Genomic DNA, 13903 nt, shown 5'->3' on the forward strand with positions numbered 1-13903 from the left:
AAAAATACAATTACAAATCATCAGTACCAAAAACTTCTCAAAATAACACAAAGAAGATTTGGGAATATAAACAGAATATATATATATATATATATATATATATATATATATATATATATATATATATGTATGTATACATATGTATGTATGTATAACATCTACACAGTTGTGCTTTCACAGTCTAGCAGCAACATGTGCTTGCCTGCAATACCAGTCCACTAGTCCATCAAAAGCACTAAATCTCCCCTACTTAATATTTCACTTAAACAAACATGCTTTTTATAGTATAGTTTCTTTAACCATCTTCTTACCAGCTCCTTTTCTACATCCTTCAAAATGGCAAACAGCATTTTGCCTATATAGTCATAAAACCACATGTTTCTTTACAGTCAAGTATGTTTAATACTGTAACATTTCATTCTATTTCCTTAATGCATACAATTACATGCACTCTATTATTTTCACTTTGTTCATGCATCACATTCTCTGCTTGAGCACTAATTGTGTATAATGTATCTCTCATCACTGTACTTGCAATATTCAAAATGCTTTTCATATGTTGTTTTAAACACTTCCATTTATATTTCTGAAATTCAAATACTGGTTTCTTGTGATTCAAAAGTTGTTGAACACAAGCCTTTAACACTTCATAAGTATTTTCCAGACTTGATTGTTTTGCGCTAGAGGAGCTCTTAATAGCTACTCTGATTTACTCAATATTTTTAGTAGATGTAGTTTAATATGTGATGTAAGTGATGGAAGGTTTGTTTATCTGAAAAATGTCCTGTCAATATTTATCAAATGACCCATTACCCTAGAGAAACATCTTAATATAATCTGGAGTAAAAATCCTTGAAAGCTCTATTACTGTTTTGGGGGGATGTTAAGATATATTACCTTAGCTGTTAAGGTTATAGATAACTGGGTTTCCAGTTTCCTTAATCAGAAAGCTGGGAATCTGCTAGGTATGCCCATCTTTACCCAAACTTTTAACACTACCCTTAGTAAATACATATATGCATTTTCTCTCATTGATCACACAAAAATCCATTTTCTCATGGTATACTGCTTGAATATGTATTGTCTTGATAACCCTGCACAATGTATGAGATCCACAGCGGATTGATCAGTTTTGTCCCTGCATCTGTGTAAGAATCATAATTGTCCTGCTTGCCAAATTGATATTACTATCGTTGGAATGATTCCCATCAAACATAAACAAGCTTGTGATCCACCAGGCTCTATTCTAAATAATAGGCCACAACTTTATAAATTCCAAGGACTATGGTTCTTTTAGTATTAGAGGATCTAATCTCCATTGCTTAGGACTAATGGGGTTATACAGGATGGATAACGATATTACCATTACACCTTCATGATCAGATGAAGGACAAGAGCAGAGCTCTGTCAATACTGTTAATTGCAGAACTGTTGCAGATACTAGCTAGTACTTTATGATACTGGCTGTTCCTGCTGAAGGCAATAAAAGTATAACCCTTATCACCTGCATTTAACAATTCCCAAGGATTACTTAAACTTGCCTAACTCACTTGAGTGTTTAACACATTCACTGCAGTGGAGCTCAGGAAGTTTGTACTGTAACTTCCAATGAGCGGAGCATAAGTCTTTTGACATAATCAAATTATATTTTTGCATTTCAAACAGATGTTCATATCTCTGGAACCATAGGAGTTATGAAAGAAGTATAAATTGCAAACTCTTCAGCATAAACAATTTTTATAGTGGTAGTATTCTTTAGGTTCTAGGTCATAAACAAAATTTCATAGGTCATGGTAAACACAGTAACAATTACATTTGTAATATTTTGTAAACATCTTAAATATTTCAGCAACCACTCAAGTTACAGACATACTGTCAGCAAAATGTTGTTTGTCTAGCTCAGTGCTTTCTTATAAAACTAAGGAGGTCTGTCTGTGCTACTTGGTTGTTGGGATATTTAGAAAAATGTGAAAATCATATCTGTATAAAGTAATATCATAAAAACAACAGTTAATATCTATTTACCTGCGCTACACAGAGATCAAATATTAATGCAGTTGTGTTTGTCATTGTGTAAGCTTTAAGATGAAATATTTTAAAACCTTGTACATAGCATGGTTTTGGAATTATTGATGTAAATATGAACAAGTAATATCTGGCACCTGGAGGTATCAGTAGGAGTCAACTCAGATGCACCTAGAGGCGTCACTCAGATGTAATGAGTTAATACCTTCAGCACTTTCAAGAGCCTTTCTCCTTTTAGTTCTAATATTTCCATTACATAATCCCACACAGCACTGAAATCATCACTTAGCAATATTGGTGCTTACTCTCTCTCCAACATCATCATTTCCTCAAAAAGGTCTGCAGAACAGACTGTACTGCCTTTGTTAGGGTCATCTATTCCACCAATAATCATTAGACTCCACTTGTCTTGAGCTTCATCAATAACTACTAACTTTCTTTATACTTTGACACCTCTGCATGTCACCATCCTAAATTCTGGTTAATAAATCCACTCTTCTTTCAAAACTAGACGCTGGAGCACAACACACTGCCCCCTCCCCCAAAAATGTTTACATATCTTCTGTGTTTGCTCCTTTGCAAAAAAGAAGTTTAAAGGAGAAGACTGATGTTTGAAACTTTCTCTTTTCCATGGGTTTCTTTTCTTTTTTTTGGCAGAGTGCTGACATTTCAATTGAGATCCTACACTAAGTTTTAATCACTGATGTTTAGCATAAAGCTGAGAAATTGAACATAATAGTAAAATAATAACAGTTAAACAATACAGACTGATCTTGTAGTTAACAATAATACAGTTGAATAATATATGATACAAATTTGTTGAACTTGTATAAATTATCACTGGTGAGTATGAACTCCATGTGTGGGTGCATGAATGACTTGCCATGCATCCTAAGTATCTGTGTTTGTACAAACCAAAAGTGTGACTTGTAATTAGTGTTGACACTACAAAAACTCCTGATGTCCAACATGGCAGTAAAACTTAATAGTAAAATCAAAACTTTAATAAAAAGAAAAAGAATATAACATAAATCAAGCAGTCCTCAATCTTCCGATAAGCGCTTTCGGCAAATAAGCCTTCCCCAGATCGTATAAAAAGGACTGTTCAGCTTTTGTATTTATAAGGTATCACAGCCATTCATCACTTAATTCTGTGACATGCCCTTGTTGCAAACCAAACAGAGGCCAGCTAGCAGAGAGGTATAATTTCCTTCATTGTAATTAAAGGGACAGTGCTTCTCTTTACTATGAAAATTGGCCCTTACCAGTTTTTTCCAAATTCAACCATTACAGGACTCAAAGAACACAGAGTCAAGAACGGAAAAGGAAGAAGCTTACACTTTAACTGGATCTGAATCAAGCTTAGTAGTGAATCTTTCTAAGAAGAGTTTAAGCCCTGATATGATTTCTTTGATAGACAAGGGCCTGAGTTTTATTCCAGCCTTACCGTCTGATATTAGTGAATTTGTGCTGGATATCAGAATGTTTTGCAGGAACCTTGCATTAAAATGTATTTTTGGACAAGCTAATGACAGTAGACGGCTACGTTACACAAAACTGAGTAGCTTTGTTCCCCCTAATCCTCCACCAGTGGAGATGTTCTTAAGATTATGTGAAGATGAAATCTTCAAACTAAGGGGTAATACAGCCAAAGGACAAGGACGTTTCTTCAATTTAACCACTAATGAGAATGAGATGCTGAAGCAGCTAAAGGAGACAGATAGCCTGGTCATCAAGTCTGCTGATAAGGGAGGATGTATAGTGTTGATGGAAGCCATATGATACAGGCATAAAATGTTCTCTATGTTGGATGATGAAAGAACGTATAAGAGATTAATTTACAGTGAAGCCACGACTAAGGTAGATCGTTTTCGTAGCCACCTATATGACCTATTGATAGAGACAAATATCTCACAAGAACTATATGAGTTTTTTGATTGCCCTAAACCTATGTTTCCATACATCAGCAGACTCCCCAAAATTCACAAGGATCCAGTTGACCCACCCTTTCGTCCCATAGTTTCTGGAAGGGGGTTGGTAACTGAACCTGTTTCCATGTACGTGGAGAATTAATTAAAGAAGGCCCTGCCACTAGCAGGAACTGTATTGAAGGACTCAGGAGACTTTCTGGAAAAACTCTTTTTAGTTACCAAGGGTCTTAAAATATATGAAGATTTGTTACTAGTGACAATGGACATCAAGAGTTTGTTTATGGTTATTCCGAATGACTATGGTCTGCAGGCAATAAGATCTTTCTTAGCAAGGAACAGTACGGAAGTAGAACCAATATGTTCCTTGTTGGAACTTGTATTGGAAAATAACATCTTTATGTATGGGGATTCTTTCTATTTGCAGACATGAGGTGTGGCTGTGGGCACCCCGTGTGCAAATAGTTACTCTAATTTGGTTCTGGCTGAGTGGGAACATAATGAACTGATACCCAGCACTTGGAAACAATATCTAGTGTACTACAGCTGTTTTGTGGATGATGTCTTCATCCTTTGGAGAGGCAGCTCTACACAATTGGACCTCTTTGTCAACTTTATCAACGAGAGCACTGATTTTCTAGAGTTTGTGGTTAAACATTCTTCGGAGACCATAGAATTTCTGGATGTAAAGATTCATCTGCAACCTGATAGAGGTATCAGTACAGGAATTCAAAAAAAAGAAACCTGGAGAAATCATTATCTGCATAGGGGGAGTATGCACCCGGGACATATTTTTAATAACATCTTTGAGAATCAGATCTTAAGAACTTCAAGATTATGTACTGAGAATGAAGACTTTGTAGAAGAAAAGAGAAATATTGAGACACATTTAAGCAAAAGATCTTACAAAAGAAAATTTAAGATTGAAGCATGATCCACAGGAATTAAGGAGAGGAAAGGGACGTCCCTACTTCTCTGAACCTACATCGAGTCATCATGAGAGTCTGGATTTTAAAACTCAATCACAGCAACTTAAATGTCTGTTAACATACACTGCTGACAATAAGCAAGTTTGAAAATTTATTAGTTTTGGCCGGTATTGACAACTGATGACAAAATAAGAGACATTGTAGGTGAACAGCCCAGATTCCTATATAAGAATAAGAAGAATTTAAAATGCCTCATTTGTAACAAAGATGGATTTGAAAGAAATAGGCCCAATTCTAACAGAAAGGGCACTTTCAAATGCCTAAGATGCAAAGCCTGCAACTCCATTGACAGCTCCAATACTTTTGTACATTCATACTCCAGGCAACAGTACAATTTTAATGTCTATGCTGATTGTACTAGTTCCCACATCATATACTTAACGACTTGCTGCCAATGTAGTGCTTTCTATGTTGGCAAAACAGATCAACGTCTTAAGGAACGTATCCTCAGACATTTGAGGGACATCAAACAGAAAGATCCCAATAATGCCTTAGCAGCCCACGTAGCACAGTATCCTTCTCATTACTTTGTATTTAAGGCCACAGAGGCCCTTAGCAGCCCACGTAGCACAGTATCCTTCTCATTACTTTGTATTTAAGGCCACAGAGGCCCTTAGCAGCCCACGTAGCACAGTATCCTTCTCATTACTTTGTATTTAAGGCCATAGAGGCCCTTAGCAGCCCACGTAGCACAGTATCCTTCTCATTACTTTGTATTTAAGGCCATAGAGGCAGTCTGTCAGACCACAAGAGGAGGTGATGTTCATAATCGCACGGAGCCAAGGGAAACATGCTGGATAATTAATTTAAGAGCAAACAGATCACCAGGCTTGAATACTATTGTGCCATTAAAACCTGCACTTAATAGAAAGAATATGATTAGCAAGTTTACTTGAATGTTGCTTCATTCATATAATGTATTCACATCCATAGCTATTAGTTTTCTCATATACAATCCTATAGTAAAGAGAAGCACTGCCCCTTCAATTACAATGAAGGAAATTATACCTCTCTGCTAGCTGGCTTCCTTTTGGTTTGCAACAAGGGTGTGTCAGAGAACTAAATGAGGAATGACTGTGATGCCTTATAAATACAAAAGCTGAACAGTCCTTTTTATACGATCTGAGGAAGGCTTATTTGCCGAAAGCACTTATCGGAAGATTGAGGACTGCTTGTTTTATGTTATATTCTTTTTCTTTTTATTAAAGTTTTGATTTTACTATTAAGTTTTACTGCCGTAGTGAACATCAGGAGGTTTTAGTACTGTTTGCCTTTTCTTTTCCTCATTGGTGTCCTTTACAGTGTAAGAAAGTTTCTTACTTATTGACTGTAATTAGTGTTGGGTAGATAGTAGGTGTACTCCAAAGTACAGCTAATGTAAAAAAGAGCTATTGACAGTAAAAATAATACAAATGGCCTTTTGAGGTTCTTTGTTACCTTTTTGCTTCCTTCCTGTAATGGATAGTACCTTTGGTGATTTGCCTTTGAAAAAACTGATGAGTATGTTTGGTATTTTATTTGTCAGGTCCTTCTTCACTAACTATTTTTCTTACTTCAGCTAAGTCTGCTTCTTCGATCTCCATCTTGTGAATGCAGCTGATGCAACAGATATCCTCCTAATGGTTATCTGATTCAAGGGAGAGTAGCTGTTAGCTTGGGTCTTGCCTTGAAAGGCCTCCATATGTAGCATCTGGCTGCTGTACAGACTCTAGATCATGGCAGCTTATTAGAAGAAACCTGTTCTAGATCTCTGAGAACAGCTATTAACTTTCAGGGGTCTGTCAGCAGCTTGAAGTGTATCTGTCCTGAAGTGATTGGGGTTGCCAGATTATTCTGAATTGCCTGTGACTCTGAAATATTTGGCAGATCCACAACTTTCATCACAGTTTGTAAAAAAATAAACAGTGACATCATCAGGATTAGAAAAAAACCCTTGTTTGCTTGCAATTTCATTATACAATGTGGTCATCTTGTTTTGGAGGCTTAACTGTGACACTCTTGCAACTGCTCTCCTTCTTGGCATGATAGCTGCAGAAAAGTCTTGATATAATTTTACAGTATGGTTTAGTAATAAAAATTCTCTGTCCACCTTGGCTGTATCAAAGAATGTGTGCTTAGGAGGCGAATTAGGCAGAGCAAATGGTTTAAGGAACCTGAGAACTTACTTTTTGTGGAGCTGGTCAAGTTTAGCTCTTTGGTAAAGTGATCTTGGGGGAATGTGACTACATCACCCAAATCCATACCTTCTCATAGGACAGCTAATCTTAGCTCATTTCATCTCAATCTGTTCTCAAGATCATCCACTTTAACTTGTAGCACACTGGTAGCTGCACTGTGTTCTCTGACTGACTCCTTTGCTCTCCATATCTTAGCTGCATTGACTGTCACTACAGGTTCCATAAATGCCACTGTAGCTATTATAGTTTATATAGTCTTCTTATTCTGTGAAGCTATTAATTTTATTTCTATAGTATCTGGTGGTATTCTAGTTACAGCACTTGCCAGATTGCCCATTTTCTCTTCGTGTTGGGAATGCTGAATAAAGACTTCCAGACCAACCACACCAATCTAGCAGAAGACTGCTAGCTACAGGATTTGTTGTCTTCTTTATCGTATTACAAAAATTAGTTTCTTTTGTTTTAGAGGAGTTAATGGAGAAGCAGAACAACTCAGCAGTGCAGATTTAGTCATACAATTATGTGCTTAATGTCAGTCCAGAATGAAACCATAAATAACCCTTTTGCCATGTTGCTGACTGGTTATGCTCCCTCCAGAGAAGGTCTTGACATAGCTGCTGGCCTTCTTCTCCCATTCATATCTCTGAGGGCAGTACAGCAGGTCAGCAATACCATGCAGAAGCTGGCATATGCTGTTGCAAACACTCTACTGTGCTATTATGTTGCATAATATTTGTGACACACTACGCAGCACCATCATGGATAACATCAGCTGTGTGCACAAATGGTGTACAGACACAGTGAGATTCATGGTCTAGCAAGGGCTGTGGTGGCACACACTCCTTCAGTCAGCACCTGTATTATAAGGATGGAAACTGACATCATGTCTGCCATCACTGACAGCGTGGTCTGTTGACAGGGTAGTGTTTGTAGCAGGGATGGATGTGTATGAGGTCTTTATGGTACAAACAGCAGCATCACAATGTGTCATTGGCTATGCCACCCTTGTCATTGGCGGAGCTGACTGTCAGACTATGGCCTTGATACTTTTCACCAGTGTACCTCAACAAGGACACATACTGCCACTCTATCACTGCCACAGGAGTTCACCAGCCTTGCTTTACCTTGTCAGCAGAATAGCACCAGGATGATGTCACATGATAATTCCTCTTCCCTGTCACAGGAGGCTGTACTATGTGACACCTATCATAGTCCCAAGCAACAATGCTCCCACACCCAACTTCCTTAACATGTTATCCACCTAGTATGTGTTGCAGTCTAATTTTATTGTGTCCATTTTGGTCACCTGTACAAATGATGCTGACCATGACCCATAGCAGCATTTATCCCTGTGCTGTATTGATGTGATATCTGCTGCACAGTGTGACCACACCATGCCTTAGCCATCGTTGTCAGAAAACAATGTCACCATGTTTACATCATCACTTCAGCAACACTGCCATTTTCCAAAAATGTCACTGCCTCAGTGGGCATCATCCTCGAACACATCCGTACCCTACCCTGCATGCACTGCTCTGTCTTATACATGATGTACTGACAACATGACATGGGACTACTAAGCTTGTTTATAGATGTTAAGATTTTGAAACATGACACATACAACTACAAACTTGCTGACTGTGACAGGGTCATACTGTAGTATCTCACACGATCCGTGAAGGAAATAGCATTGTACCTTCAGCAGTCTTAAGACATATTCGGTGACACTTCCTGTCTGTGCTTGTGTGGTATTCGATGTCCTTGCAAATGCAGGGATGGCAAATAAGAGTCATCAGCTATAGCTTGAGGGGTTATCTAGCATCTCCTACAAGACAAGACAGGAGATGTTTTTGTGGGGTTATTGGCTACACACACAGTGTCTGTGTTAGCACCCATTTAGTTCACACACTTACCACCTTGCTGGAGCCACTGATATAGGTTAAACATATGTATGTGAACCATTGGATTTGCAAGGATGGGACAAGGATATGTTGTATGTAATGCTGTTTGCAATGCAGACTACTTAAAAGTTAGCATTGTGAGTGTGCAACAGTTAGCACATTCATCATTGAGGCAGAAAACTGTGGGATGCATTCTCACACCAGGTAGATGGATTGCTGATGCTACAGTGCAATGTAAGGGACATGTTGCACTCCTGAGTGTGTCATCCATTGGATAAGATATTAAACAGAGGCCCCATCTGCTTGAGTTGGTAGTAGCTCAGGTGGATGTAAAAGATGTCATGGCACCTATCAAAAAACTGTATTGCCAAATTCCCCAATGCCCTGGTCAAATTTCTCCTAGTAGTACAAAATACCACTTTTAGTTCCCCCTGAAAAGAGTCTACTAGCCAAGTGGGACTGACCTGGTCAACAAAGAATAGATAGAGTAATAAGTAAGTAAATAAATAAATACGTTTGGGGAATGTTAGTCATTTCAGTTCACGTATATGTGCAGGTGGGATCAGGTGGTGACTTTACTGTTAAGTGTGTGTAATCTATAGTGCACACTACCTGAGGGAAGCAAGCAATGCCACACTTACTGTTACATGTCTGCAGTTTATCGCACTCAGTATCCCTGGGAGGCACACAATGTAATAGAAGCCATGCATATAGCTGCCTGCTTCCTCTTCTGTCCTGGTGAATCATATATGCTCTTCCATATGCAGAAGTATGTTAAGGAACTTGTTACACACTTATGAGGTTGATATCTGTTATATACATAACCTGTCAAGAACTGGCTAAAAGAAGAACAAGAACACAACAGATTTTTCTAGATTCAGCATGTGATTGATACATGCCATTTAAGTTTCTCTTTAATGGTCAATTATCTGTTGGCCATTCAAGTTACAGACTGCTGAGTTTTGCCTGATCCTGCACTGTTGCCATGGGTAGGCATGATGAGCTACTGAGCCAGTGCAAGTCGCAATGATGTCAGATGATGCTGAGGAACTACTGGTTCATTTCCTGCTATTCTGAGTGTCTGCAAGTCTGATACTTTTGACATGCTATCAGGGTCTGTGCAGCAGTGTAGAGAGGTCCTAAATGCACCATTGAGTCATGATGCCATCTAGTCTGGGTAAGTTCACATAGCATTGCAGCCACATCTGCATGAGCAGCTTCATTTGTTTATTCATGTAGAATCATTTGCATACACCACTCATTGTGCAGTTAAGGAAATTGTGCTGTTGAGCAACCTGTGTCTTTGAAAGGCCCTCCACCCCACACATCATCACTAACTGTGGAAATTGTCACTGTATAGAATGCATCTTGTATATGAATCCCAGCCTTAGTCTTCTGTTCAGGAAGGATAGGGTGCTCAACACCTTCACATTTCCACTGTTTCTTTTGGTCTTTTAGGTTTCTAATACCATGATGGAAATGGTCCTCTTTCCCAGGTCAGGGTATGATTAAAGTTCATGAAATTGGTATTTGTTTCAATCTTTGATGTTAGACAAAAGAGCTGTTTGCAGCACCTGTAATATGCCCAGAATTGGCTCCTTCTGTAATTCATATGGAGTTATACATATCAGTAGCTTATCTAAATATGACTGTAATTTTTTTATTAGACTTTTGCTCCTATTATTACTGGAACTGTATATCTTTATTCCATATTGCTCTAATTTCTGCCTGCAGGTGTTATGACTTTGTGTGTCTCTGTATGTAAGACACTGTATTCACTGGGTATAGCAATTTCAATGCTTCTTTTGTCTTGTTTTCCTGGACTTAGTAATCTTGGTTTTCTTGCATTTGTTTTTTGAACTGCTGGTAATGGGTAATTCAACGTGCTATAAACTTTTACCATTCTCCACAATGATTTGTGGTTCATGTCTTCAGGGCTTTTCAACTACTTCAATATTGTAGTGTTTGCAAAATCCTCAGTGCAACAGTTTTTCCACAATATTGTGCCTTTCAATAAACAGGCCCTCTACCATGAGTGGATCACACACAGCAACAAGATATGTAACTGTTTCTTGTTCTTGTATGTAGCCCACTATCCTGGGCTGCCATTATTAAGCTTCCATCTTTTGCTTTCAATTCACCCTTCCTTAATTATTCCTTCTCCAGATCCTGATTGACATGAGGCTGTTGCATGAGATCTCTGTACTTGCCACTATATTTATGCCTTTTCCACATTTCTTTCCTTCTTATCTGATCCTTATAATATTCTTTTTTTTTTTTGGCACATACAGTTGCTGTCTGACTTTTGTCTACTCCTGGTAAGATTTCCATTTCCATTTGACACAGAAATACTTCTGCTAAGCTAAGCAGAGAAGTCATCTTAGGTTCATAGGTTGGTACTAGGCTATCAGCCCTAGGGCCTATATAAGCCTAGCCATAACAATTCCCTGGCTATTTCTTCCCACACTATTTACTTCCCTGGACCCCTGTCTAGCAGGGAGACTGATGTGATCCCCAGGGTGAATTTTCTATCTCCCATTCAATCATCAAGGTTCCTTTTGAAGAGGGCCAAAAAGGCACTCTGCTTGACATGTATGGGCAGTCTATTCCAGATTCTGGGGAGTCTCTAGGTCAGGAACCTATCCCTCCATCATGTTTTGTTTATTGTGATGACAAGGTTTAGATCCCTGGAGCGTGTGCCTCTGAGGGATTGGGATTTCTTTAAGTGGAGCATGTCCAACAGCTCTGGGTTTGACATGGCCTTGTATATTAAGCAGAGATCGCCTCGGAGTAGACGGTATGCGACAGAGTATAGCTGGAGCTTTTTAAGGCGGTCAGCATAGGGGCATCTGCTTTAGGCCTGCGATTCTTTTAGTGAGGTATTTCTGCGGCCTTTCCAGTTGTTGCAGATGTCTTGAGAGGTACATACCAAATGGGGCATTGTATTCTATAATGGGTCTAATGAGGGATGAGTACAGTGGGACAATGACCTCCTTTTTTCTGGATGAAAAGCCCTTAGTGATGAGGTGTGCCACATAGAAGGATTTCCTGACTGTTGTGGCGATGTGGTTATTGAAGGTGAGACCACTGTCCACCTGTGTTCCTAAGTCTCTTATCACACTTTTGGTGTTTAGTATACTGCCACCTATGTAATAATTCACAGGTACATGTTTTTTTCCCAGAGGGGATAACTATACATTTCTTGGCATTGAGCTTGAGCCCATGGCTCTGGCATCAAGCATTAGACTTCTTCTCCTCATGTTTTAAAGCTTTCACTTTGTGTGGATCTGGTGAGACCAACAGATATGTACACAGTCCCATGACTGCAGATCTATACATGTATCCAATTTTGAGGATCCCCATACCTCCTTAAGAATGAGGAATATATAATCCTGGTATACACTGTTTTTTATATATCTTTGATAAGCATGAAGCATTTTTCTTGTTTTCTTGTCCAACTGATCCAATACCTTTTTAAGCCAGTCAATCACCTCAAATTGTAAGTTAGAACAGGAAGAGCAAATTGGTTTACAGCTTGGACTTTGTTCCTAGATGACAAGGCAGTTTTCAGTGTTAGGTTTAGTCTTCTGAAGTATTTCTTACTGAGATTTATTTCCATTTGTTCAAGGTTTTACTGGCAATCCTTCATCAATCCACAAATGCTTCTACTCACCCTTCTGCTCAAGTTATTTTATATCACATTCCTGTCTCAGACTATTTTATTTGTGCTGTAGCTTTCCTACTTTACACATTACGTCTGCACATTTATCAGGGCCAGATTATGTTCTTATTCATCTGAGAAAGTTTTAACCATGGCTAGGCTTGTATAGGCCCTAGGGCCGATAGCCTAGTACCAACCTATGAACCTATGAACCACATGTAGTTGTACTTTCAACTCCTCGTGTTATAAACTACAGAGTTTCAAGTCATTCCCAAAGTGCAGAGGAAAAGTCATTAAAAAAGGTTGTTTTCTGGAAGCCAAATTACAACCTTGGCCTAATCTATTAAGTAAACAGCTTAATGGGTTAAGGGCAAGACAAAACAACAGCAGTGACAGAGAATCATCCTGAAATATCCCACTTTGAATTTTTATCCTTGGGACACACAGGTTATTAGAAAGCAAGATGAGAGATTAACAGTTTGGAGTCAGATCAGGATGCGGCACAACTGACCCAATGTTTGCAGTGAGACATATAGTTAAGAAGAAGCTAAAGATGAGGAAAGAGTCCAACTAGGCATATGACAAGATCTCAAGAAAGCTGATTTGGGCAGTTCTGAGGTGGTTTGAAGTCCCAGAAACATTAGGAATTAATGCTGGCTATGTAGAAAGATCCAATGACTCAAGTACGAACAGTATTCAGTCTCACATAGGAGTTCCTAGTGGGTGTGCATGGAGCACACTGCTGTTCATATTGGTGTTGGATTACATTAGCAAACAGATCGAAGGGGACAATCAACAGTTGTATGCAGACAATGTTACATTACAGACAAACTTGGAGCAAGAACTACAGCAAAGGATAGAGGAATGGAATGCAAAACTGAAGGCACATGGAATGAAACTAAATACTGATAAGACAGTGGTAATGGCAGAAAATTGGGGAAATCAGAAGAAGCTGAGAACTGAGATAGAAGGGAAGATAGTGAAACAGGTTAACAACTTCAAGTATCTGGGAGGGGTGGTTAAGGAGAAGGAAGGTTTGATCGAAGAGGTCAAAGCTAGAATCAGAGGGGCTGCAGCCAACTGGCATTGAATATCAGGTGTAGTCTATGACAGAAGAATGCCAAAAAAGCTGAAAATTAAGGTGTACAAAAGAGTGGTGTGATCAGTATTACTGCATGGTACAGAAACCTGGGCAGTATAGGCAGAACAGATAAGGAAGGTA

The 13903-nt window shown here is 38.7% G+C and overlaps 1 protein-coding gene across 1 annotated transcript in view; it reads right to left on the reverse strand.

Annotated features, from left to right (window-relative positions):
* Nucleotides 1-13903, reverse strand: part of LOC122797635 (fer-1-like protein 4) — a 1984889-nt gene that overhangs the window by 1852414 nt on the left and 118572 nt on the right. The gene's annotated exons all lie outside the window — the stretch shown is intronic.

This window comes from Protopterus annectens, chromosome 3.part1 (genome assembly GCF_019279795.1).
Source record: "Protopterus annectens isolate FY-2018-M chromosome 3.part1, PAN1.0, whole genome shotgun sequence".
Classification (NCBI taxonomy): domain Eukaryota; kingdom Metazoa; phylum Chordata; order Ceratodontiformes; family Protopteridae; genus Protopterus; species Protopterus annectens.